Genomic DNA, 23,110 nt, shown 5'->3' with positions numbered 1-23,110 from the left:
CCCGGCACCGACTCGGAGCCCCTCGGCCGGACCGCCCCGACCCTCCCGGTGCAGCCGGGGCTCCGGGGCCGGCGGCGTCCGCCGCGGGGGATTAAGGTGACCGGTGCGAGGGGAGCGGCACAGGGTTTTGTGTTTAAAGAGAGCGGGATTAGTGGAGAGAAAGTCCTGACCCGGGGTCAGCTGCAAGTCAAACCCTTTTACAATCAGCGAGCGGAACAAGCACGTCTCCGGGCCGGGCCGCAACACGTGGGGGGAAGGCGGCGGGGTGGGGGGAGTGGGGGGCCCGCATCGCCGGACTGCGGGGTGGAGGCGGGGAGATGGTGGGGTCCGCACCCCAAGACTGCGGGATGGGGGGTCCACACCCCCGGACTGATGGGTGGAGGGCGGGGGCAGGTGGGGGGCCCCCGCACCCCTTGATTGCGGAGTGGAGGCGAGGAGATGGGGGCCGCACCCCCGGACTGCGGGGTGGAGGGCAGGGAGGGCAGGAGGGTCCTGCAGTCTGAGGCTGCCTGGGGGGAGGCCGAGATGAGAGACTCGCACTCCTGGCCAGAGCCCACACTCGAGGGGGCGAGCGCGGAGGGGGCGCGGGGGACGCGAATCACCAGGGTGCGGGTTTGGAGCTTTGCAGCTGTGGGTCAGAATTCCTTCCTAACGGGAATGCCTGCGTCTCCTGTTTCCTGGGCCAGTCTTCCTCTGCTCCTCCCGACGGGAGCTTGGGGGGTGGGGGGCCTGATGGGCTCCCTGCTCCAGGGGCGCCCCGCTCTAGGGGCTCTGTCTTATTAAAACTGCTCTTTTCCGTAAGAAACGCAAACTAAGGATCAGGTCCTGGGGCGCGGTGCTTTTCGGGGCCTCCCGAGGCCCTCCAGGAATCCTGGTCTCACTTAGGCTCTTGTAAACCCAGAGCTGCGTGTAGCAGGGGGGGGGGGGGGGGGGGGGGGGGGGGGGGGGGGGGGGGGGGGGGGGGGGGGGGGGGGGGGGGGGGGGGGGGGGGGGGGGGGGGGGGGGCAAGTGGGGAATATGTTACGACCCACATTGTCCATCTGGGCGGAGGAGTGAGGCACTCATTTGAGTGATAAACCAGGCGTGCGGCATCAGGGAGTGAAATCCCCGGGCTGCGGTGGAGGTGGGGCGCTGACCTCAAAAGTAATAAAAACTAAGGAGAAGGATGAGAGAAGTCAGGAGAGAAGAAAAGAAAGTAGACAAATTTGTCTAACTTAGCAGGCAGGTTCAGAATTTATGCTTAAATAACACCAAGAGTTTTAACAGATATGAAACACAAGAGAAAATGCAGCAAACAAGTGATCCATCCCAGATAGAAAAGGTCATCTCTCTCGGTAGTAATAATAATAATAATAATAATAATAATAATAATAATTGAACAAACAAACAGGATTGGGACATTTTCCTCTAAGTTGGCCTTTCATCTTTAAATGTGGAAACATCAACACCAAATGGAGAGAGAGAAAGCAGTTTTCCAAACCCCGCAAAACAAGGCACTCCCGGTGAGCCGCTCGGCCCTTCCCTGGCGAATGCTGGAGCCCGGGCAGCCTTCGGGCTCCGGGTTCAAAGGCAAATAGCAGAGAGCTTGCTACTCAGGAACTTGCTAAATGTAACCGATGGGGAAAATTTGTGGCAGAAACTCTGGACTTTGAGAGTAATTCTGAATGCCCCGCAGCAGCTCCGAGGATTTAATTGCCGGCAGCCACTTCAGAACAGCCGTGTGGGCACATTAAAGATGCTTGTGAAGAACAGCAGGTCATCACATGCAAAGTCTCGAAATAGTCAGCCAGTCAAATCAGTGGAAAAAATCAGCTTTTGTTAGATTTTGCAGCTTCAGGAATTAGGCATTCACTGCAGAGCTGCGGTTTTGAGAAATTGCAATGTCAGGCATGTTCCCAATGGGGAAATATTGTGAGTGTGGAGGAATGTAAGATTGGGCTTGACAATGGGGAAACTGACAAGAGTTATCACCCAGACATTGTTTCTCTCTGAGCACCCCGAAATGCTAACTAGAGCTGGTATGGAGAGGCAGCCGTGGCACTCTCTGTTCGTCCTGCGCACTTGAGAGCCGCAAACAGGAGTCTTACCGCCTGGAGGGCTGACCCGGGATTTCGCAGGATGAGCCCCAGAGCGTAGGGCAGAGTACCGTACAGGTGTGCAAAACTACCACAGGACACCAACAGGAAGAGATTCAAAACAGAGGCCGACTTATCTTTTTATTTCCAAGCCACAGGAGGAGACCCAGGTGAGCGTCTTCTAACCTGGGAAAGGATTTAAAACCCTCATGCTTGTAAGTGATCCAAACTATCAGGGGAAATTTCAGGACATAGAAAAAAGCCCAAACTTCAGCAGTAAATTTACCGTGACTCTCCACGTAGAGGGATAAGCAGACGCATCGCTCTTTGTGTTAAAAATTGAACTGAAGACTGAAGTTTATTCTTGTAAAAATTGGCTATTTGCATTTTCACCCTACAGAGAAATGACAGATGTGTGCTCAAAGAAAAGGAAGAATCGAGGTGAAAAGTTAGTCAATATGGTATTTATTGTATTTCTAATCTCTGTTGAACCGTAGCGCGGCGACATGGGAAAGAATACACGATTTGGAGTAAGACAGAACTGCAGCTGAATGCTGGCTGGGCACATACCAGCTCATTGCCCTTGGTCAAATACCCTTTTTCTGAGTCCATTTTCTCATATGCAAAAAGAAATAATAGAACCCACTTCCTAAGAATCTGGCCAGGATTAATGATGCAAGGAGCATGCTGTGTCTTGCAGTGAGTAGACCCTTAGTAAGTGCTCACTTGACACATCAGCCCGTGCCAGCCCGGGCAGGGGTGCAGCGGGCGTCGATGCCCGGTCTGGCCTGAGCGGGAGCAGCGTTCGTGTCTGCACCAACGCGCCCGTAGAGTCATATTAATGACAGCCGTCCTCACAGTTACATGACAGCCGGCACATTCGTTTGTTCAGCTGCTCCACAAGTGATGACCGTGGGCACGTCTCACATGAGGCTCTCATAGAAGCAACATGTGTGTGCGTGGCCGGGTGCCAGGGCGCACGACCCCAGTGGGGGAGACTTGTCACGGGAGCGAGTGCGCTCTTGAGGGCTGAGGGACAGAGGTATCTGCTACAGGCTGCCTGATCATTCGAGCCCCATCTGGGGGAATCAGGGAAGGCTTCTCAGAGGAAGTGAAAAGTGGATGCTGGACATCCTGGTGCTGCTCCAACGTTCCGTGTCGCCGGTCTTGCCCCGAGGCGTGCACACTGCGTGTCTGTGTGCACCAGGGAAGATTGCGACATAAAGCTGAGTGAGAACCGCTTTGTCTGTCGGCGAGCGGCTGCGGCAGATTGGCTCTGAGCTGTCAGAGGCGCAGGCTGGGGGGCTGCTCGGCACGGCCTCCCGCCCTCGGGGCGCGCAGGACACCGCAGGGCTGCTTCGCGTCCAGGACGGAAGAGCCGGTGGGCAGGCCGAGGCCGGGGCCCGTCAGAGGCGCGCTCTCGGGTCCTGCGTGACACTGGGTCCCGGTGCCAGGGGGCAGACCCCCAAATTTGTATGATAAATATTCGCTGCTAAAGCTGGGTCCACATCTTTTAAATTCAAGGACCGATGTATTACTTACAGAGCGCTCTCACTTAATTGTTCAGTTAGATGACTTTTGAAAAAGATTGAATTAGTGAGAGAAGAAAAAAATTTAAGCTGGATGATTAGAATCTCATAAACAGGAAGGACTGACTGATTCACTGCTTTTATTTTCCATTTTCCAACAAACTGATCTGGCCGCCTGTGAAGGTCTTGCCTCTCCTGGCCCAGGGCTAGGCCGAGACACGAGGGGCAGGTGCCCCGCACTCGCCTCTGCTTTACGGAAGGGACAACAAAAGGAACAAACAGGCCTCCGTGTGCCTTCCCGATTTCTGAGTTCACCGGGCTGATCCGTATTCACACAGACCGGGTCTGCGCAGCCCCGACGAGCACCACAGGGCCCGAAGCACGCACGTCCGTTGGCCGAGGGTAGTTTTAATGGCCCGTGAGATGGGGGCAGGGGGGTTAGTCGTGCCCATAGGATGGGATAAATCAGCCTAGTTGGCTGGAGCATAACGATAACGCAGTGCAGTATCATTGGTTTCTCCATTCTGTCATCTGTAAAATGGGAATATTTTGTCGTAAAAAGCCTTGATCCGTTAAGTACTTTAAACGTCTTTGTGCAACTCGAGGGACCATGTGAGCAACGAACCTTCCACACTCAGCCTCCAGAGTGCTGTTCTGCTCTGTGATGTCACCGTTCTGCCAGTCGCGGTCCAGACAGCGGTCCGGATACGCGTACAGGCATTAGATTTAGGCGTGGCCGTGGAAGAGATCATGACCTGTGTGAATAGCATGTGAGAAAGTACATTTCAAATACAACACAATGAGAGAAGATGTTCTGTGAAAAACAGAAGCAAAACTATGTTAATAATGTAAGAATTCCAGTCCGGCTTTTAGGTAATTTCAGGGCACAAGGCATCATTGAGGAAATCTGATAACCTGTGCATTTTAACTATAGCTTTTTGGAGAAAATGACATTGCTTTTATTGACTTAAACCATTCATAATTTTAACGGATGAGGGTGTCAGGCCAGACAGGCCCCTGTGAGGTGTGGGGAGGGCGGACTTTCTGAAACCAACTCATTTTGAGTGTTATCGCCCGTGATTAATGCCACTGCTGCGTCATCACTGCCGTCCCCTGCGTGTCCCTCGTCTGTTCCCCACAACACCCAGACCTGGGGACGCTCTGTCACCACGTGGCTTGTCCAAAGGAAAGAAGATCCTGCGCCCGGAAAGGAGGAATGTGCGGGAACGGAATTGTTTAGATCAGAGCCAATGCAGCGACCTAGAGAAGAATACAAATCGAGCAAAGTAAAAGTCTGGGGCGGCTCTGAACGCAGACTTGCCCCCGGCTGGTGCCATCAGACTGAGCCTCTGTGGGGAGAGTTGGGAGAGGCCGGGGCTGGCGGCATTTACAGCCAGAAGGGGCACCAAGCTCCTGACCACACTGCGGCAGGTCCGTAGCGAGTGGGCGTGCGCGCCAGGCGTCATGACCTGTAATTCTCTCCCAGATGCACCGATTTGAATTTGCTTATGGTAATCCGAGTAAGATACTAATGTAAAAACTTTCCTGATCATTGAAAAAAAATTGTTTTGGTCTTTCAAAGTGAGAACACTACTGGAAATGTATCCTCAATTGGATAACAAACTAAATTATGCACTTACTAAGGGGAATTATATAAAATCCTTGAAATCATTAAACCCTATTTTATTCCCCAAAACAAATATATCACCTGTAGGGACGAGTTGCAGAACGCTAAAATCATATTTAAAGTCACAGCTCAAATTTAATTATGCATGTGCATTAAAATAGATCATTTAAAATCAATCTACAAGCAACAAGTTCAATATTAATTTGAACAAATTAAGTTTTAACTGAATTTGAAACAGTTATGACTATAAGAAGTCAGGTTTGAAAAAAACAACATTTATAATAACATTTTACGGTGAAGTGGTCGCATGAGGGGTATTTTTAAACTTAACGTCCAAAAAGGGGCCGGAGCACGGTGCTTCCTCCGGGGACCCCACCGCAGGGGAGAGGCCGCCAGCTCCGAGCAGGTGGAGGCTTCGCCAGCCGGAGCAGCTCCAGGGAACAGGTGTGCCCCTGGCAGAGACCCCATGGGAAGCCTTGTGCCCAACATCACCAAGCATCCTGGAGAACAGACCGCGTGTCCGGTTTCATCTCCCCACCCCCCCCAACAGGTACCTGGGCACCTTGCACAGGAAAAGCCACTGTTTTGTGAATTGAATCCTGGCATCAGGGCACATGTAGGGGCTACAGGCTGCTGGCAGGGAACCGGAGAGCAAGGCTGGCCTCCGCCGGGGAGGGTCCAGGGTCTCATGTGATGGTGTGCAGGAGAGAAGGCCCCTCGGGTGCTCAGCACAGGGCCCGGCACATCCTGGAACACAGGCAGCAGTGGTGCTTTGTGGCCATTGTCTTTGTGGATCTTGGGGAAATACAGAAAGCAAAATCAAGCCTGGAGAGCAGGACCCCCCAAGACCCACTCTGGGGTTCGGCAGGTATGTGTGCAAGGGGTGTTTGGTAGTCAAGCGAAGCGGCAGTGTTGTGTTGTCTTGTGCGGTGTTGTGTCATACTTGGTGACACCGCGAGGTTTCTTGTTGTTAAGGTGAAGGGGTTGTCCCAGGACCACGAGGGTAAGGGCACAGCAGGGTGCAGAGCCGGTCCGGCACCTGGCGGGAAGGAAGCCAGGCAGGGAAGGGACAGCCAGCTGGCGCTGGAACGCAGGACTGGGGGCCACCGGTTAGGAGTCGCACAGCGGGGACTTTACCTCTTCCTGCTTTAATCGTAAAATTAGCAAGAAACCTAGGAAGGAGCTTATGCAGACAGCCTCACAGCGGCGACCTGACGTGGAAATGTGTTGGCTGCCGGTCAGCTTCGGCCAGAACCGTCTCCAGATGCTCCCCGTCTCACAGTGTGAATTTGACCTGTAACTTGCCGTGTGTCTGAAAGGTACAAACCTGGAAAGGTGTTTCTTATCATTAGAGGGTGGGTGTCCGGTCTGTGCAGAGGGAGGTGCCGGGCACCCGTGCGGGTGACCGATGGGCCACAGGACCCGTCCCCACTCCGCCCCTGCTCCTGTGCCCTCCCACTCTGTGAACTGGGGCTCCCCGGGCCCCCACAGAACTCGGCGACACTGCTCAGAATGTTTAAACTCCGAGGGACACAATACTGGTCACTTGGTCAGATGCCCCGTGCGCTCTGCTCAACGCTGTCCACGGCTGAGCGTCCGAACGCTCCCTTACAGCCAGATCCCTCTGCTGGCACCACACCTTCGCGAAACCGGGTTGTCGGCAGTTGCTGTGCCAAAAGTAATTTGCGTAGAAACTCGGGGTGGACCCAGAAATGAGGTGTTAGGGTCCAGCCTGACCCCACATTTGCGGAGTCTTGCAGTGCGCAGCCTGTGGCACAGCCATTGGCCAGTCGTGGTGGCTGATCGGGGAGCGAAGTGAAAGTGAGTATTTTCTCATTCAATTCATGTAGTTAAAAAACATTGTCACTAAGTTATTAGGACATAAATGTTTATTAAGTTGTTTAGACTTAACTACTTAACAAGCAGAACTGTTAGATACGTCTTTTGGCCCAGGGCGCTCTAAATAATTACTGGACTACGAAGAGGGTGCTAAAAATATATACAATTCACATCGATATTGAATTTGTAGCTTATAGATTGATTTAAAATTATTTTTGCTTTTATTAGTACAATGGCATCGTTTAATTTAAGCTACAACTTTAAATGCAATCTTATTTTTCTGCCAATACTTTCTACGGATGATGTATTCATTTTGGATAATAGAGGAATGGTCTAGCTATTTTAAGAATTTTTTATAAATTCCCCCAGTAAGTGATAATATCACTTGTTATCCAGATTTCCCTATTTTTAAGCTGAGAATGCATTTCCAGTGGTGCCCTCAGTTTGAGAAAGTGCAGTAAATGATTTATTTATGTTTAAATGAGAAGGAATTTTTTACATTAGTATCTTACTCGGATTACCATAAGCAAATTCAAATCGTGCATCTCGGAGGGAATTCAGGTCATGACGCCTGGCGCGCACACCCACTCGCTACGGACCTGCCTCAGTGTGGTCAGGAGCTTGGTGCCCCTTCTGGTTGTAAATGCCGCCAGCCCCGGCCTCTCCCGACTTTCTTTTTTTTTTTTCTTAAAATTTTTGATGTTTTTATTTATTTTAGAGAGACAGAGTGGGAACAGGGGAGGGGCAGAGAGAGAGACAGAATCTGAAACAGCTCCAGGCTCTGAGCTGTCAGCACAGAGCCCAACGCGGGGCTCGAACTCACCAACCATGAGATCATGACCTGAGCTAAAGTTGGCATCTTAACCGACTGAGCCACCCAGGCGCCCCTACAAGGGCAGATGTTTAATGGGCAGAAAGTTCAAGATTAAAATCTAGAACTGACAGAGTCTAATAATTATAATTAATGTGGTACATGTGAATATTTTTAATAGACTATGTTTTTAGAGAGGTTTTAGGTTCCCAGCGTTATTGAGTGGAAAGCATGGAGTTCCTGTCCCCATACACACACAGCCTCCTCCATTACCAAGGTCCCCCACCAGAGTGGGACATTTGTCACAGCCAGCGAACCTGCACTGACTCGTCCTCATCAGCACCGAGAGTGCGGAGTACCTTCTGTGGGTTTGGACGAATGTGTAATCCTGTGTCCCCAATTAGAGCACCTTACAGAGCACTTCCCCTGCCCGGGGACTCTCCTGTGCCCCCTGCCCCGCATCCTCCCTTGCAGGGTTATTCTTAATTCGTTTATTATAGAGAGTATCTAGTGGATTTTACTCATTACAAACTATAAAGCTTCGACATTCTTTTACATTCTTCCCCACTCCCCTCTCTCCTGAAGTAGATGTGTAACATCAATACTCAGTGTGCACCTTAGTCTAAAAACGGAAGTACTATCATGCCTGAGCCCATGGTGAACAATGATTAGATTTCCTTTCTTGTGAAACGTTGTTTTTCCTGGAGTTGGTAATGGTTTGTGAAAGTTGTTCATTTGCTTCGTTTTCTCTGGTCTCTATTTGTTCAAAAGTTTCTTTCTTTCTTTCTTTCTTTCTTTCTTTCTTTCTTTCTTTCTTTCTTTCTTTCTTTCTTTCTTTATTGGGGGGTGGAGGGGCAAGGAGAGAGGATCCCCAGCAGGTTCCACGCTGTCAGCTCAGAGCCCAGCACAGGGCTCAATCTCATGAACGTGAGATTATGACGTGAGTCGGAATCAGGAGTCGGTTGCTTAACCTACTGAGCCCACAGATGCCTCGCTTTTCTCTGTTCTTATCACAAATTCTTTCCGTGCTCGACATCAGTATCATAAACATCTTTGATACTACCTTCTGTAAGACCAAACACATCAAGAGTTTATGAGTTCACTTTCTGCCTGCAGCCATTCCTGCCAGAGCCCTCTGTGGCTGCCCCACACTGGACGGGCTGCTGCAGGGGTTGCCACAGGCTGTCAGCGCTGCTCTTCAGTCTGCCTTTCTCCCATGTGGAGCTCCCGTTTTCTGGATCCGTGTTTTCCCTCTTGCTTGGGCTACTCCCTTGTTTTGCTAAGTTATATCTTCCAGCACGCTGTGCAACACTAGAGGGTAGTTTAGCTAGGTATAGGATTCTAGGTGAAAAATAATTTTCCCTTGAAATTTTGTCTTCTGACTTATTATGATGCTTTTGAGTAGTCTATACAACTGTTTTAGATTAAGTGAGGGACACTTGATAAGCAATAAACTATACATTTGTAAAGTGTACAGTTTGATTCCTTTTAACAAATATATATTCTTGTGAAACCATCAACACAATCAAGATAATGAACAATATCCCTTATCCCCCCAAATTTCCTCACCCTTTGCAAACACTCCCTCTTTTCCTGCAGATAACTACAAATCTGCTGTTTATCATTGTAGATTTGTCTGCATTCTCTAGAATTTTGTATAAATGGATTGTATGGCATGTGATGTGCATCATCCTCTTTCACTTAGTGTGCTTATTTGGAATTCACCCATGTTACAGCATTATCAGGAGACTGTTCATTCCTCTTATTGTTGAGCAGCATTCCACCCGCTGGACGATCTGCAGTTTGTTTATACACCTGTAGATGGACATTTGCATCTAGTTTTTGGCTGTCATGAACTTGTGTACAAGTTTTGGTGTGGACGTGTACTTTCATTTCGCTTGGGTAAATACCTGAGTGAGGAGTGGTTGTGTCGTAGGCATATGTTTAAATGTTTCAGAAACTACAAAACGTTTTTCAGGGCATGTGTACCATATTATATTCCCACCAGCAGCGCAAGAGAGTTCCAGTTACTCCACATCCACACCAACACGCATTTATTTTTAGCTAAACAACTGCATGACTGGTCGTGTCCTATGATATTTTTAATTTGAGTTCCCTAATGATGAATCTTTTCATGTGTTTATTCGCTATATGTAATTTTTTCTAGACAAGTGTCTGTTGAACATGTTGCTCATTTTTATAATTTTTTTGAATTATTGAGTTTTGACAGTTCTTAATATATACTGGATATACGTCAGGTACCAGTTTTGCAAATATTTTCTCCGTCTGTAGCTTGCCTTTTCATTTTCTTAACAATGTCTTTTGAAAAATAAAGGCTCTAAGTTTTCATGAAGTCTGATTTATTGGTTTCTTTTTTTTAACTGTTCATGCCTTTGCGTTGTAGTTAAGGAATCTTTGCCAAAGTCAAGATCACTAAACCTGTCTCCTATGATTTCTTCTGGAATTGTGATGTCTGATAGCCACCACCTACTATGGCTATTTATATTTAACATTAAGTCAAGTAAACTTAAAAATTTTTAAATTTGTTCCTCAGTCACACTAGCCACATTTTAAGCACTTCATAGTCACATGTGGCTAATGACTATTATCTTGCACAATACAGGAAGAATATTTTTGTCATCGTAGAAAGTTCTGGTGAACCACACTTTTAACATTCTGTAGGTTTACCTCCCACATTCAGGTCTATGATGCATTTTGAATTAACTTTTGTATGTCGCATGAGGTTAAGGTTAATATTTTTGCATATGGCTTCTCAATTGTTCTACTATCGCTTTTGGAAAGATTATTTTTTCTCTATTAAATTGCGTTGGCACCTTTGTCGAAAATCAAGTAGACATATGTGTGCGGGTCTACTTTTGGACTCTTTATTCTGACACATTAATCTATTGCTCTGTGCCTGGTCTCGAGTACTACATTCTTATAATAAGTCTTGAAAACAAATAGTGTAAATTCTTCTACTTTTTAAAATCTTTTTAAAAATAGTTTTGGCTCTTACATGCTTTAGTATTTCTATGTAAGATTTAGAGGAAGTTTGTCCATTTCTTCCAAAAGCTTTCTGCAGTTTTAAGTGGGATTCTATGGAATCTATGGATGCATTTTGGGGGAATTGATATCTTAACAGTATTGAGTCTTCTAATTTGTCAATATGTTGTTTTTATCCATGCATTTAAATATTCTTTACTGTCTCTTAGCAGTGTTTTGTGGTTTCTGCATACAGATCTTATACTCCAAACTATTTCATATTTGATATTGTAAGCTGTACAGATTTTTTGAATTTCAATTTCTGATTGTTCATTGCTAACAGAGAAATACAAATGGTTTTTAAATTTTGATCTTGAAGTTTGTAACTTTGATAAGTTTCTTACAAGTTCTAGTAGCTTTTTTTTTTTTTTTTGCAGCTCTGTAAGACTTTTGACCAAAAAATTCTACCATCAGCAAATAAAGACACTTTTATTTCTACCTTTCAAACCTCAATGTCTTTTTTTTTTTTTTACCTTATCGCACTGGCTAGAAACTCCAGCACAATGTTGAAGAGCAGTGGTGAGGACAGTATCCTGTCCCGTTCTGGATCACGGGGAGAGAGCTCTGTCTCTCACCGTTCAGTGGGGTCTTAGCTGTGGATCGTTCATTGGGTTGGATTCTTGATCCTTTATAGTTGACCTGTTTTTATTTTGTTTGCCTGTTTTTTATTCTTTCAATGTAAGTTATTCTGGGTGGCTGTTTTTTATTCCTTCTCTTTATTCCTGATTTTTGAAATTGCATGATGATGTCTATTATGTGGGTCTTTTTTCATTTATTGTACTGGATATTTGATGTGTTCTTTTGATCTTGAAAGTCCTATTCTTCAGTTCTGTGAAATTACATCAAATATTTCATTGAACTTTCCATCCTCTGTTTTTCTCTGTTCTGTCTTTCTTGAATTCCTGTTAGCTAGAGATCATGTCTTCTATCTCGTCCTCTGAATTTCACAACTGTTCTCTATTCCTTCTCCCTCTCCCTTCTCTTTTGGTTCTGTTTGTTTGTTTGTTTGTTTGTTTTGGAGAGTTTCTTATATTTAATTTGAAACCTGATTTTCATAAAAGGAATTCTGTAAGCCAAATCTATGTTACCATGTGAGAGAATGTTCATTCACCTCCAAGAGGGAACACATGTTTTGGTGAGTCCATGAGTAAAATTGTGATTAGGATGTATTAACAAAGAGGAAAGGATTAATGATCCAGAACTCTCTAATGATGAGTCTACTTGTGAAATGCATTCTGCTGACATAAAAGGGGAAAGGACTCGGTTGGGACCCAGTACCTCGGTTCTCACATCGTTAATTTCTGCTGTGTGTGCGGCCAGTGTTTTCAGAGACGCCCTATTGCCCAGGTTCCCTCACTCAACAAGTGAATAGCACCCGTGCCTACAAGGGTCTAATTACAAAAACAATATTTTGAATCATCTGGAATGTGTGATTTGCTTTGAATAGAATAAAGTAAAAATGGGAAAAGAATACTGTTCTACACTTATGAAGAGCATGGCTAATGACCGGGCAGTGGGGGGCTCAGTCTGATGTTGGTTCAGGTCATGATCTCAGTCTGTGGGGACAAACCCCTGCATCGGGCTCTGTGCTGACAGTTCAGAGCCTGGAGCTGCTTCAGACTCTGTGTCTCCTTCTCTCTCTGCCCCTCCCCGCTTGCATTCTGTCTCTCTTTCTCTCTCAAAAATAAGTTAAAACATTTAAAAAAAAAAAAAGGAGATTTTAGTGATGAAAAACAGCATCAGTACCCAAAGAAATTAAATATTGTCTGTATCATGCACAGAAAACCGTACTGATTGAGGTGTTAATGGTTGATTTGGATATTTGGGTATTTTTCTAGCACTTCTTAGTGGATAATCATATACCAGAGTTACTTGAGGTGCTTCCTAAGAATATGGATTCCTGAATCCCGTCCAGGAGGACTCTCAGATGAAATAGACGTTATGTGAGGGTGGGGGTGTCTGAGAAATCTTCATTTAGAACAAATTCTCAAAGTAACTGCTTTTCTCATGAAAGTTTGAAAACCAAGGTCTTCAGACAAGGTCTACGTGTCTTTGCTCACATATTGACTAGTAAGATGCGAAAATTTTCCCACTTGATTTCCCAAGGCATAAACCACTCTTGCAAAATTATTGAGTCATTCTAACCTTTGAAAGTTGAATTAATTCTTTTAACACACAAAACGTTAGATTTTGACAAAATTGGCTTTAAAGCCATAGACATCTTCCTTAAGACCCTAGAGCTGCTCTGTGGTCACTTGAAATAAGAGCACTGTGCTTGAGAAATCGAGTTTTTCATTAAAATACATTGAAACGGCTACGTGTGGCTCGGGGCTCCTGTATGGGACAGAGCAGATGCTGACCATCTTCCTCGTCACACGGAGTCCCCTCAACAGTGCCGTGTTGGGGGGTAAATCTAGTGCCCGGTGCTGCCCCGTGTGTTTTGACAGCGAGCACCTGTGCGCGGAGGGCCCCTCGGCCTTGCAGGGAGCCTGCTGCAGTAAGACGTAGTTACTAGTCTTCTTCCTGGAGACAATACACTTTGTGTGCTGCATCATATTTACGCACAGGACAGAAATTTTGATTGGGAAGTTTTTATAGATGGATGGTAGCATTTCATTTCATTTCATCTTATTACCTTTTGTTGAAAACTCCAGTACAGTTAGCACACAGCGTCATGTTAGCTTTAGGCATAAAGCCAGTGACCCAGCGTTCGGGGTGCTCCTCACGGCAGGTGTGCTCTCCACCACCCTCCCCACTTCCCGCGTCGCCCTGCGCAACTCCCTCTGGTAACCATCAGTTTGTTGTCTACAATGATGAGTGTGTTTCCTGGCTTGTCTGTATCTCTCTGTTTTATTTCCTTAGCTCATTTGTTTTGTTTTTTAAATTCCACATATGAGTGAGATCATATGGCCTAGGTCTTTCTATGACTGACTTATTTCACTTAGCCTTGTACTCGCTAGCTCCAACCCTGTTGTTGCAAAGGGCACGATTTCATCCTTTGTTAGTGGCTGAGTAACATGCCACTGTATGCACACCACCTCTTCTGCACGCACCCGTCTATCCGTGGACACCTGGGCTCCTTCCTTGATTTGGCTGCTGTGAGTAATGCTGCCATAAACCTAGGGGCGCACCTGTCCTTTCAAATTAGAGTTTTTGTGTTCTTTAGGTAAATAGCATGATTGCTGGATTATATGGTAATTCTATTTTTGATTCTGTGAGGAACTCCATATTGTTTTCCACAGCGGCTGCAGCAGCTTGACTTCCCACCACAGAGCAAGAGGATTCCTCTCTCTTCACATCTTCACCGACACTTGTTCCCTGAGCTTTTCAGTTTAGCCATTCTGGCAGGTTCCTGTGACATGATGTCTCAGTGTGGTTTTGGTTTGTGTTTCCCTGATGATGAGTGACGTTGAGCGTTTTTTCATGTGTCTGTTGGCCATCTGGATGTCTTCTTTGGAGAAATGTCTGTTCATGTCTTCTGCCCACTTTTAATTAGATTATTTGGGGGGTTTTTTGGTGTTAAGTTGTAGAAGCTTTTTTTAAAGAGTTTTTTTTTTTTAAGTAAATTCTGTGCCCAACGTGGGGCTCAAACTTAGGACCTCGAGATGAAGAGTCCTGGGCTCTACCAACTGAACCGGCCAGGCACCGCGTGCTGCTTAAGTTCGTTACGTGTTTGGGATACTAACCCCTTATCAGATATGTCGTTGGCAAATATCGCCTCCCATTCATTAGATGGTCTTTTAGTTTTGTTGATTGTTCTCTTTGCTGTGCAGAAGCTTTTTATTTTGGTGAAGTCCCAAAAGTTTATTTTTGCTTTTGTATCCCTTGCCTCAGGAGACATATCCAGAAAAATGTTGCTCTGGAGGGTGTCAGAGGAATTATTGTCTGTGCTCCCTTCTAGGATTTGTATGGTTTCAGGTCTCACATTTAGGTCCTTAATCCATTTTGAGGTTATTTGTGTACCGGGTGTGAGAAAGGTCCTCATTCTTTTGCACACGGCTGTCCAGTTTTCCCAACACCGTTTGTTGAAGAGACCGTCTTTTTCCCATTGAATATTCTTTCCTCCTTTGTTGAAGGTTAATTGACCATGTAATTGTGAGTTTATTTCTGGGCTATTCTGTTCCATGGATCTATGTGTCTATTTTTGTGACAGTTCCAGACTGCTTCGATTATTACATCTCTGCAGTATAACTTGACATTTGGAATTGTGATATTTTTAGCTTTGTTTTTCTTTTTCATTTGCTTTGGCTATTCAGGGTCTTTTGTGGGTCCTTACAAATTTGAGGATTGTTTGTTCTAGCTCAGCAAAAAATGCTGTTGGCATTTTGATAGGGATTGCATTAGATGTGTAGATTGCTGTGGGTGGTATGGACATCTCTCCCAATCCATGAACATGGAATGTCTTTCCATTTCTTTGTGTCGTCTTGAATTTCTTTCATCCATGTTTTACAGTTTTTAGAGTACAGGTCTTTTATCTCTTTAAGTTTATTTCTCAGTATTTTATTATTTTTGGTGCAATTGTAAATAGGTTTACTTTCTTAATTTCTCTTTCTGCCATTTCACTACTAGTCACTACTAGTCTAGTTTTCTTTCAGTGTAGTCTTTAGGGTTTTCTATGTAAATTATGTCATCTGCAAACTGTGAAAGTTTTACTTCTTCCTTACCAGTTTGGATGCCTTTTATTCCTTTTCCTTGTCTGATTACTGTGGCTAGGACTTCCAGTCTTTGTTGAATAAAAGAGAGTGGACATCCTTATCTTGTTTCTGACTTTAAGAGGATTTCTCAGGGTGCCTGGGTGGCTCAGTCGGTTGAGCGTCCAACTTCGGCTCAGGTCATGGTCTCACAGTTTGTGGATTCGAGCCCCGCAGCAGACTCTGTGCTGACAGCTCAGAGCCTGCAGCCTACTTCCGATTCTGTGTGTTCCTCTCTCCCTGCCCCTCCCCTGTGCCTGATCTGTCTCTCTCTCTCAAAAATAAATAACTGTTAAAAAAGAGGTATTTTTCACCTTTGCATATGATGTTAGCTGTGGGTTTTCCACATATGGCCTTTATTATGGTGAGGTATGGTCCCTCTAAATCTACTTTGCCAAGGGTTTTTATCATGAATATACATTGTAGCTTGTCAAATGCTTTTTCTGCATCTATTGAAAAGGTTATATGGTTTTTCTCCTTTCTCCGTTGACATGATGTGTGACGCTGATTGAGTCACAAACATCAAGCCGCTCTTACATCCCAGATTGGATCCCACGCCATCTTGGTAAATGATTTTTCTAAATTATATTGTTGGACTTGGTTTTCTAGTATTTTGTTGAGGATTTTTTTCATCTGTGTATATCAGAGATACTGGCCCGTAGTCCTTTTTTTTTTAAAGATCTTATTTTTGAGTAATCTACACCCGTCATGGGCTTGGAACCACAGCTCTGAGATGAAGATTTGCGCACTCCGTCAACTGAGCCGGCCAGGCGCCCCGCCAGTGCTTTGTCCTCGTGGTGTCTTCGTGAGGCTTTAATGTCCGGGTGATGCTGGCCTCCCGGCGTGAATGTGGACGTTTTCCAGCCACTTCTATTTTTTGTAAAAGTTTGAAAACTCTTCTTTATTTTTTTAAAATGTAAAAGATTTTTCTAAGTTTATTTATTTAGAGAGAGAAAGCACAAGTGGGGGAGGGGCAGAGAGAGAGGAGGAGAGAGGATCCCAAGGAGGCTCCACAGTCAGTGCAGAGCCCAGTGCAGGGCTCGAACTCACAAACCATGAAATCATGCCCTCAGCCGAACAAGAGTTAGATGCTCAACCGACAGTGCTCCGCAGCCCCGCTGGGAGAGAGCGGGTACAGTTGGCAGGGGGTACTCTGAGAAGCTGTCTGGGCCTGAATTTGGCTTGTTGGGAAGTTTTTTATTGCTGATTCAGTTTTGTTGTTGGTAATCAGTCTGTCTGTTCAAGTTTCCTATTTCTTCCCAACTCAGGAAGGTTGTAAGTTTCTAAGGAGTTTTTCTAGATTTTCCATTTCTTCTAGGTTGCCCAATTTGTTGGCGTACAATTTTTCATCATATTGGCTTATAATCCTTTGTGTTCCTTTGGCGTTGGTTGCTATGCCCACCCCTACATTTCTGATTTTGTTTTTCAGTTTTATCGATCTTTTCAAAGAATCCGCTCCTAGTTTCATTCATCTGTTCTCTTGGGTTTTTTTGGTATCTATTGGAATTATTTCATTTTAGACTGTGTTTCTCAGTTCTGGAATTTTCATGTGTTCTTTTCTAATCATTTTCACTTCTGTGTTGATTTTGCCCATCTGTTCCCACAATATGTCCATACTTTTGTTTACAATTTTCAACCTATTTGTAACAGTTGTATTAAAGTCTGTCCTTTCTGTCAGTGCAGGACAGTATTTTTAACTGGTTTTTCTACTGCTCACATTTTTTTGCTTCTTTACATGTCTGACCTTTTTTTTTTTTTTTTTATGGGATCCTCGGCATAGTGGATGCCACATTGTTGAATGTCCAAATCTTATTGTCTTCACTTAAAGAGTATAGAATTTAATTCGGAGGCAGTTAATTTACTCGTGGATCAGCCTGTGAAGTCTTGTCCCTACGCTTTGTTAGGACACGTCTAGAGTAGTCTTTACTCCAGGGCTGGAGTGGCTGTATTCTGGCTCCATTCTCCTGGGGCGTTAGCCAAGTGTTTGGTGAGTTCCGCGTGGTCTTTCCAGACTGGTTGTTGGTACTTCAGTATTTCCCAGCCCTGCATGAGTCCTGGAATTTCCGCTTCTCCCACTTCTCCTTGGTAGTTGATCTTTGTCTGCTGGGTCAGAACCTTGCCTTCAGCATGGACACCAGCTCCTCAGTCAGGGGTGTCTCTGCAGATTTCTGGAATCCTTGTCTGTGCATGCCTCGTGCCCTACCCGCTAGGTCCCTTTTCAGTCCTGCCCCCGAACCTCCCTCTCCTCACACTGTTAGAACTGCCTTATTCTGCGTGGGCTCCCCCCCCCCCCCGCCGTATCATGGTTTCAGAAGTGCCCCTGGATGGAAATCGGGGTGATTGTGGGGTTGCCCCATCTGTTTATACCTTCCGAGGGGTCATCGTTTTATATCACTTGCTGCCCAACATCTGAAAACAGTTATTTCATAGGTTTTGTCCAGTTTTTATAGGTTCTTAATAGTAGAAGGTCTATTTTGCTACCAGTTTCATCATGTCCAGAAGTATAAGTGCAAATGGAAATCAACCATCAAACACAGCTTTAAAAAAATCACTAGAATTAAAAAAACAAATGTTCAATAGCGGACTTCGCACAAACAAATTTGCTCAGAGGACAAAGCCCAGATAACTTAAATTTACTCGGCCAGGGGGGCTTTCAGCACTCAGCACGAGGACTTGCCCCATGATTTCATCACGTTTGTTCCGGACAGACACCATTTATAAGGCTAATTCTTACGCGAACATGGCCTCCTGGACCAGGAAGCAAGAGACTTCGGTGGTTCCGGAGCCAGTGCGCCTACTTTCGTGACCTTGGGCTCTCGCTTTGGTTCCCTGTGTGCCAAGGTCACCTGGGACATCACAGCGCGCTCACAGAGATGCCATGGGGTGTTTTCAACTCTCAACAAAGGCACAGTGAGACCTGTCTTCTGGTGGACACGACCCACACGGCCAGCCTCTAATTAATGTCTAATTAATGTTAGACTCTGCCACACTCCTGACAAGAGCATCTTATCTTCGGAAGCTGGATTTGGAGAAGTTTCTGTGATAAAAAGTAAGCACACACACACACACACAGGAAGGTGACAGGAAGGTGGTGGTGGCCAGAGCGGGCTCCAGTGGTAGGCACACGTGCCGTCAGTAAGATCTTGTGATTATGTGAGCACGTAATTAAAATTTCACTTTCTTCCTTCAATTTATATGTATTCTTTTTATCGAATAGTTACAGATTTGTTAGTACGTAAAAATGTTTTAAGTTGAAACTAGCTGCTTAAAACCGTTAGGCATTTATTTTGGACGAGGGCCTGTGACAAAGCGACAGTCATGGAGGCGCCGGGCGTCAGAGAGCACGGCAGCTTCTGGACGGGACGGGCAGCCTCTCTCAGTGCCACCAGTCCCATCTCCAAAACGCGGGAGTCGTATTAAACTCTCTTTTTATTCTCACATTTTAGGAGTCTGTGGTTCTGTATTGGTACAAGCGGCGTTTCTCGTTTTGTTTCATTTGAAGCAGCCTTCACGCCTAGCCCCAGGCTTGAACTCACAGCTCTGAGTCTAAGAGTCAGAAGCTCAGCTGACTGAGCCACCCAGGCACCCCGGTACTATGCACGGTTCTCAAGTGGTGCAGTGAATGAGGCGAGCTAACTGGGTCACCTCCTCAGAGAGCGAAGAAGAGAGGCAAGAGTCCCAGCTCGCCTCTGAAGCAAGGGCCCAGGTTCCCAAGGGAAAAGAGGGGCCAGAGACAGAGTCAAGAATTCCTCAAGCCAACAGGAAGTAAGACTTTTAAGTCACTTCAAACTCCCATATCAGACATGGGCCATCTCTAGCCCAGGGCATTCCAGAACTCTCCTGGACCTTTAGAACCGGACGGTTACCCTGGGATCCAAGGACTCCATGCACAGAATTCAGACAGCCCCCTGAACTTGAACAGAAAAATATTGACCTTTGTTTTGATGAGCTTCTAGGTGAAATTTAGCATTTTCTTCAGTTATGAATGTCGCCAACACACCACAGGAGTCCTGCATTTTCCGTGATGTTGCCGCCTAGTGACGTAATCGGCATTTTCCTTTCATGGTACCGTTTCATGCCTGTAGCCATTATGACCTTGCAGTAGTTTTTACACCTGTCACAGACCTCATCACTCGGTGCATATGGAGGGAAATTATTACTATATCATGAAATATCTTTAAAACATATTTTGATAATTGCTTTTAAAAATATGAGTTGCTTCTTGGATGATCTTAAATATTGGTTTTAATTTTTTTATTGTGAAGAACTTGGAACCTGCACAGAGTGAACTGAAAGGTATGAAGAGCCCAGCACTCCCGTCGCCCAGCTGCACCCCGAATCCTCTCGAAGCCACATGACCCCCTGGTCACCCCCAGCGTGGTTTCCACGGTTTCCAACCGCCGAGGAGGCGCCTGCATCCCCATGGTGTCCTTCATCATGTTTCCTATAAACTGCAGCCTGGGTCCAGAGGCTTGATGGCAGCTGGCGTGAGGGGCGGAAGGGCGGAGGTTCCCTCTGCCGTCCCCACCCGCAGCCCCGGCTCCTCCGAGCTCAGATCCAGCAGCTGCGAGGGTGACAAAACGCTCTAGTTCTGCCATTGCTTCTCATGTATTATCTGTAATATCTCTACAAGGAAACGGATGCCTCGGCAAGCACTTGGTTACCCGGCGGGAGAGTCAGTGCAGGAAGTCAGAATACATGGTCTTGATTCCTTCCCTTTGTTTATCAACTTTCTAAATAATGGCAGGTTCCTTTTATGCATCTTACTTTGTACATTTGTTTTTTAATGTTTGTTTTGGGGGGGGGGGGCGAAGGGTCAGAGAGGGCGCCCCAAGCAGGCTCAGCACGGTCAGCGCAGAGCCCGACTCGGGGCTGGAACTCCCCAACCTCGGGATCACGACTTGAGCCAAGATCCAGATCTGGTCGCTTCCCGGGCTGAGCCGCCCGGCGCCCCTTACTCTGTACGGTTAGAACCAATAGCCTGAGAGGGGTTCGTGGACTCCACCAGACTGGCAGACGGGGTGACATCCCAGAACCCCTGCTGCGGACCCCCCAAGGATCCAGCCGCTCAGGGCAGCTCTTCGGCAGCGTCCTGACGCCCGCGGCTTCGCGCCCGCACTTCAGGCTGGTGAGACCCCCCGACGCGGCCCTGTGGCGGCCGCCTGCGGGGAGCAGCCCTGCCCGTGGCCCTGTTCGCACGCGGACCCTGCTCACCGGCGGCGGCAACGGGCAGACTCCTGCTCTGAGCCTCAAGTGCTTCCCATGGAAAACGGCAAAACCGTTATCGAACTTGAAGAATGCTTTTGAGAACGAAAGAGGGGAAGGTTCCTGAGGGATTGACCGTTCTGGGTGCTCCACGGATGTTTGTCTGTCAGATGCCACTCCGTCCCCGCAGCAGAGGACTTGCTCATTAGATCTTTGGTTCTGGTCATGGCAGGAGAACATTCCCGATGGTCCCTGCATCGCGCCTGATGCAGGGCCCTAGGCCACGCGGCGGTCATTGCAACCCGGCCCCCCCCCACCATATCCTGCTCTCCCCACCTCCCGGCCTCCTTCCCGGGCCTCCTCCTCCGCCTCCTTCCACTCCCTCCTCTCCTCTCCCGGCCCTCCACTCTTGCTCTGTCTCCATCTCTCCGGAGCTCTTTCAGCTTTCTTCCAAACCAGCTTCCTGCCTCCTGAAGGTGCCGGGGCCCTGCTCCAGACGGAGTGGTCTGATGCTGAAGTGTGCCGTCTGGGAGCCGGGCCTCCCACAGCAGGCCACGGCGCACGTCTTCTCCGAGCCGTCAGGAGGCCGCCGTTCAAAACCTTGCCGCCGAGGCGGCCCCTCGCCCACCCTGGGCGGCCGTGGCCGAACCCTGCACCAGCCCTCAGCTCTCGTTTCACCCCGTCCTGACAGGCTCCCGGGCACTCCGCTTGGTTAATCTGGAAAATCAGCTGGGCCCTAAAACCCCCTTCGGATTCTTTTTTTGTGCACCTCCCCCCCCCGTCTGATTCTTCTCCCATTTCTGAGCTCTGCCGTCTCAGTGTTTCAGCCCCTCGAGCCCTGTCACCTGCCACAGCCTTCTTCCTCCTTCAGGTGAATTGGCCGCCGCTTCTAAAGCAGAGGTGCCGTCAGGATGGTTCCCGGGCTCGCATCCTGTGTGAGCACTCCCGTGCCTCCTCCACATGTCCCCCTGATGCCTCACTGATGACTCATTAAAGACTCATCAATATCTCAATGACTCACCAATGACTCATCTATATCTTATCAATATTTCTCACCAATATCACATCAAAGACTCATTAATGATTCCACCAATGCCTCGTTGATGTCTTTCGTCAATGACTCACCAATGTTTGATCAGTGATAGATCAATGACTCTGGTGTCTCGCCAATGACTCATTCATGGCTATCAATGTCTCATCAATGTCTCATCAACGTCTCATCAGTGACTCTGTCAGTGCCCCAGGATGTGCAATCCGCGTCTCTCACTGATGTCTCTCATCACATGTCTGTGTTTCTCGTCCATGTCTCTTCTCGCCCCTCAGAGGTCCCACTGAGGGTAGCGTGGTGGGCTGTTAGGAACATTTCAGTCATGCAGATACAAGTTCGGACATCGGCTTTCCTGTATGTTAGCGGGGTTCCCCTGAACCTCAGTTTTCTCAGCGTAACATGGGCATTAAAAGCCTGTGCCTCAGCTTTGTCAGGACTAACAACAGATTTTGTGTTTGGCCGGTCCCGCCTGGGCCACACTTACTCCCAGATGCCGTGGACACAGCTGCTGCTTGTCCACTGCCTCGTCAGTAAGGCGCACCTGTCTCCTCCCCTAGCCTCAGAGCTGTCTGCATTTCGAGACTTTTGCTGTCCTGTCCTGTCCTCACCTCCCTGCCTCGTGCTCTCGCTCCCCCTTCCACCTTGGGCTCCTCCCTCCTGCCTTAGGCTCCTCACCTCCACCTTAGGCTCCTCCCTTCCACCTTAGGCTCCTCCCTTCCACCCTAGGCTCCTCCCTCCCACCTTAGGCTCCTCCCTCCCACCTTAGGCTCCATCACTACAGGAAACTGACTTCCTAATTTCCCCCAAACAGGGAACATTTGGGTGGCTTTCACAGACTTGGTTTTCTGTGGTCGTGCAGATGCTGGTAGCTCTTCCTTCTTGAATTTCCTCTCCTCTCGGCTTTCTCGACATGACCCCTTGTGCCTCCTTCTTCTCCGCCCGCGGCCCCCTTCCCGTCTCCTCTGCAGAAGGTCATGTCCCCGAGGGGCATCTTCATCCTTCATTCCTCGGGATATCATCCCCTTCTCATGGGCCATTCAGTTTGGATACTCACCATATCCCAAAGGGCTGACCATCCCTCAGTGATTCTTGTTGCCACGGAATGAAGGTGCACTTCGTTAGTGTGGCATTCAAGGCTCCTCGGGATGGTTCCTGCCTTTGATTCCAACCTTGGTTTCCACTCGTCCCTCAAGTGCACCCCATCCCTACCAACACCAAACCTCCTGATGTCTTGGCTGATGGC

The 23,110-nt window shown here is 47.3% G+C and overlaps 1 long non-coding RNA gene across 1 annotated transcript in view; it reads left to right on the top strand.

The window, feature by feature from the left end:
• The window catches only part of LOC115290425, a 26,320-nt gene extending 4,485 nt beyond the window's left edge, over positions 1–21,835 (top strand). The window contains exon 2 of the long non-coding RNA XR_003908074.1: positions 21,691–21,835. This is a non-coding gene — a long non-coding RNA (uncharacterized LOC115290425). The remainder of the gene's footprint in view (positions 1–21,690) is intronic.
• Positions 21,836–23,110: the final 1,275 nt, after the last annotated feature.

This window comes from Suricata suricatta, chromosome 4 (genome assembly GCF_006229205.1).
Source record: "Suricata suricatta isolate VVHF042 chromosome 4, meerkat_22Aug2017_6uvM2_HiC, whole genome shotgun sequence".
NCBI lineage: Eukaryota > Metazoa > Chordata > Mammalia > Carnivora > Herpestidae > Suricata > Suricata suricatta.
The sequence above is the reverse complement of the archived record's forward strand: the minus strand, read 5'-3'. Positions and strand labels throughout refer to the sequence as shown.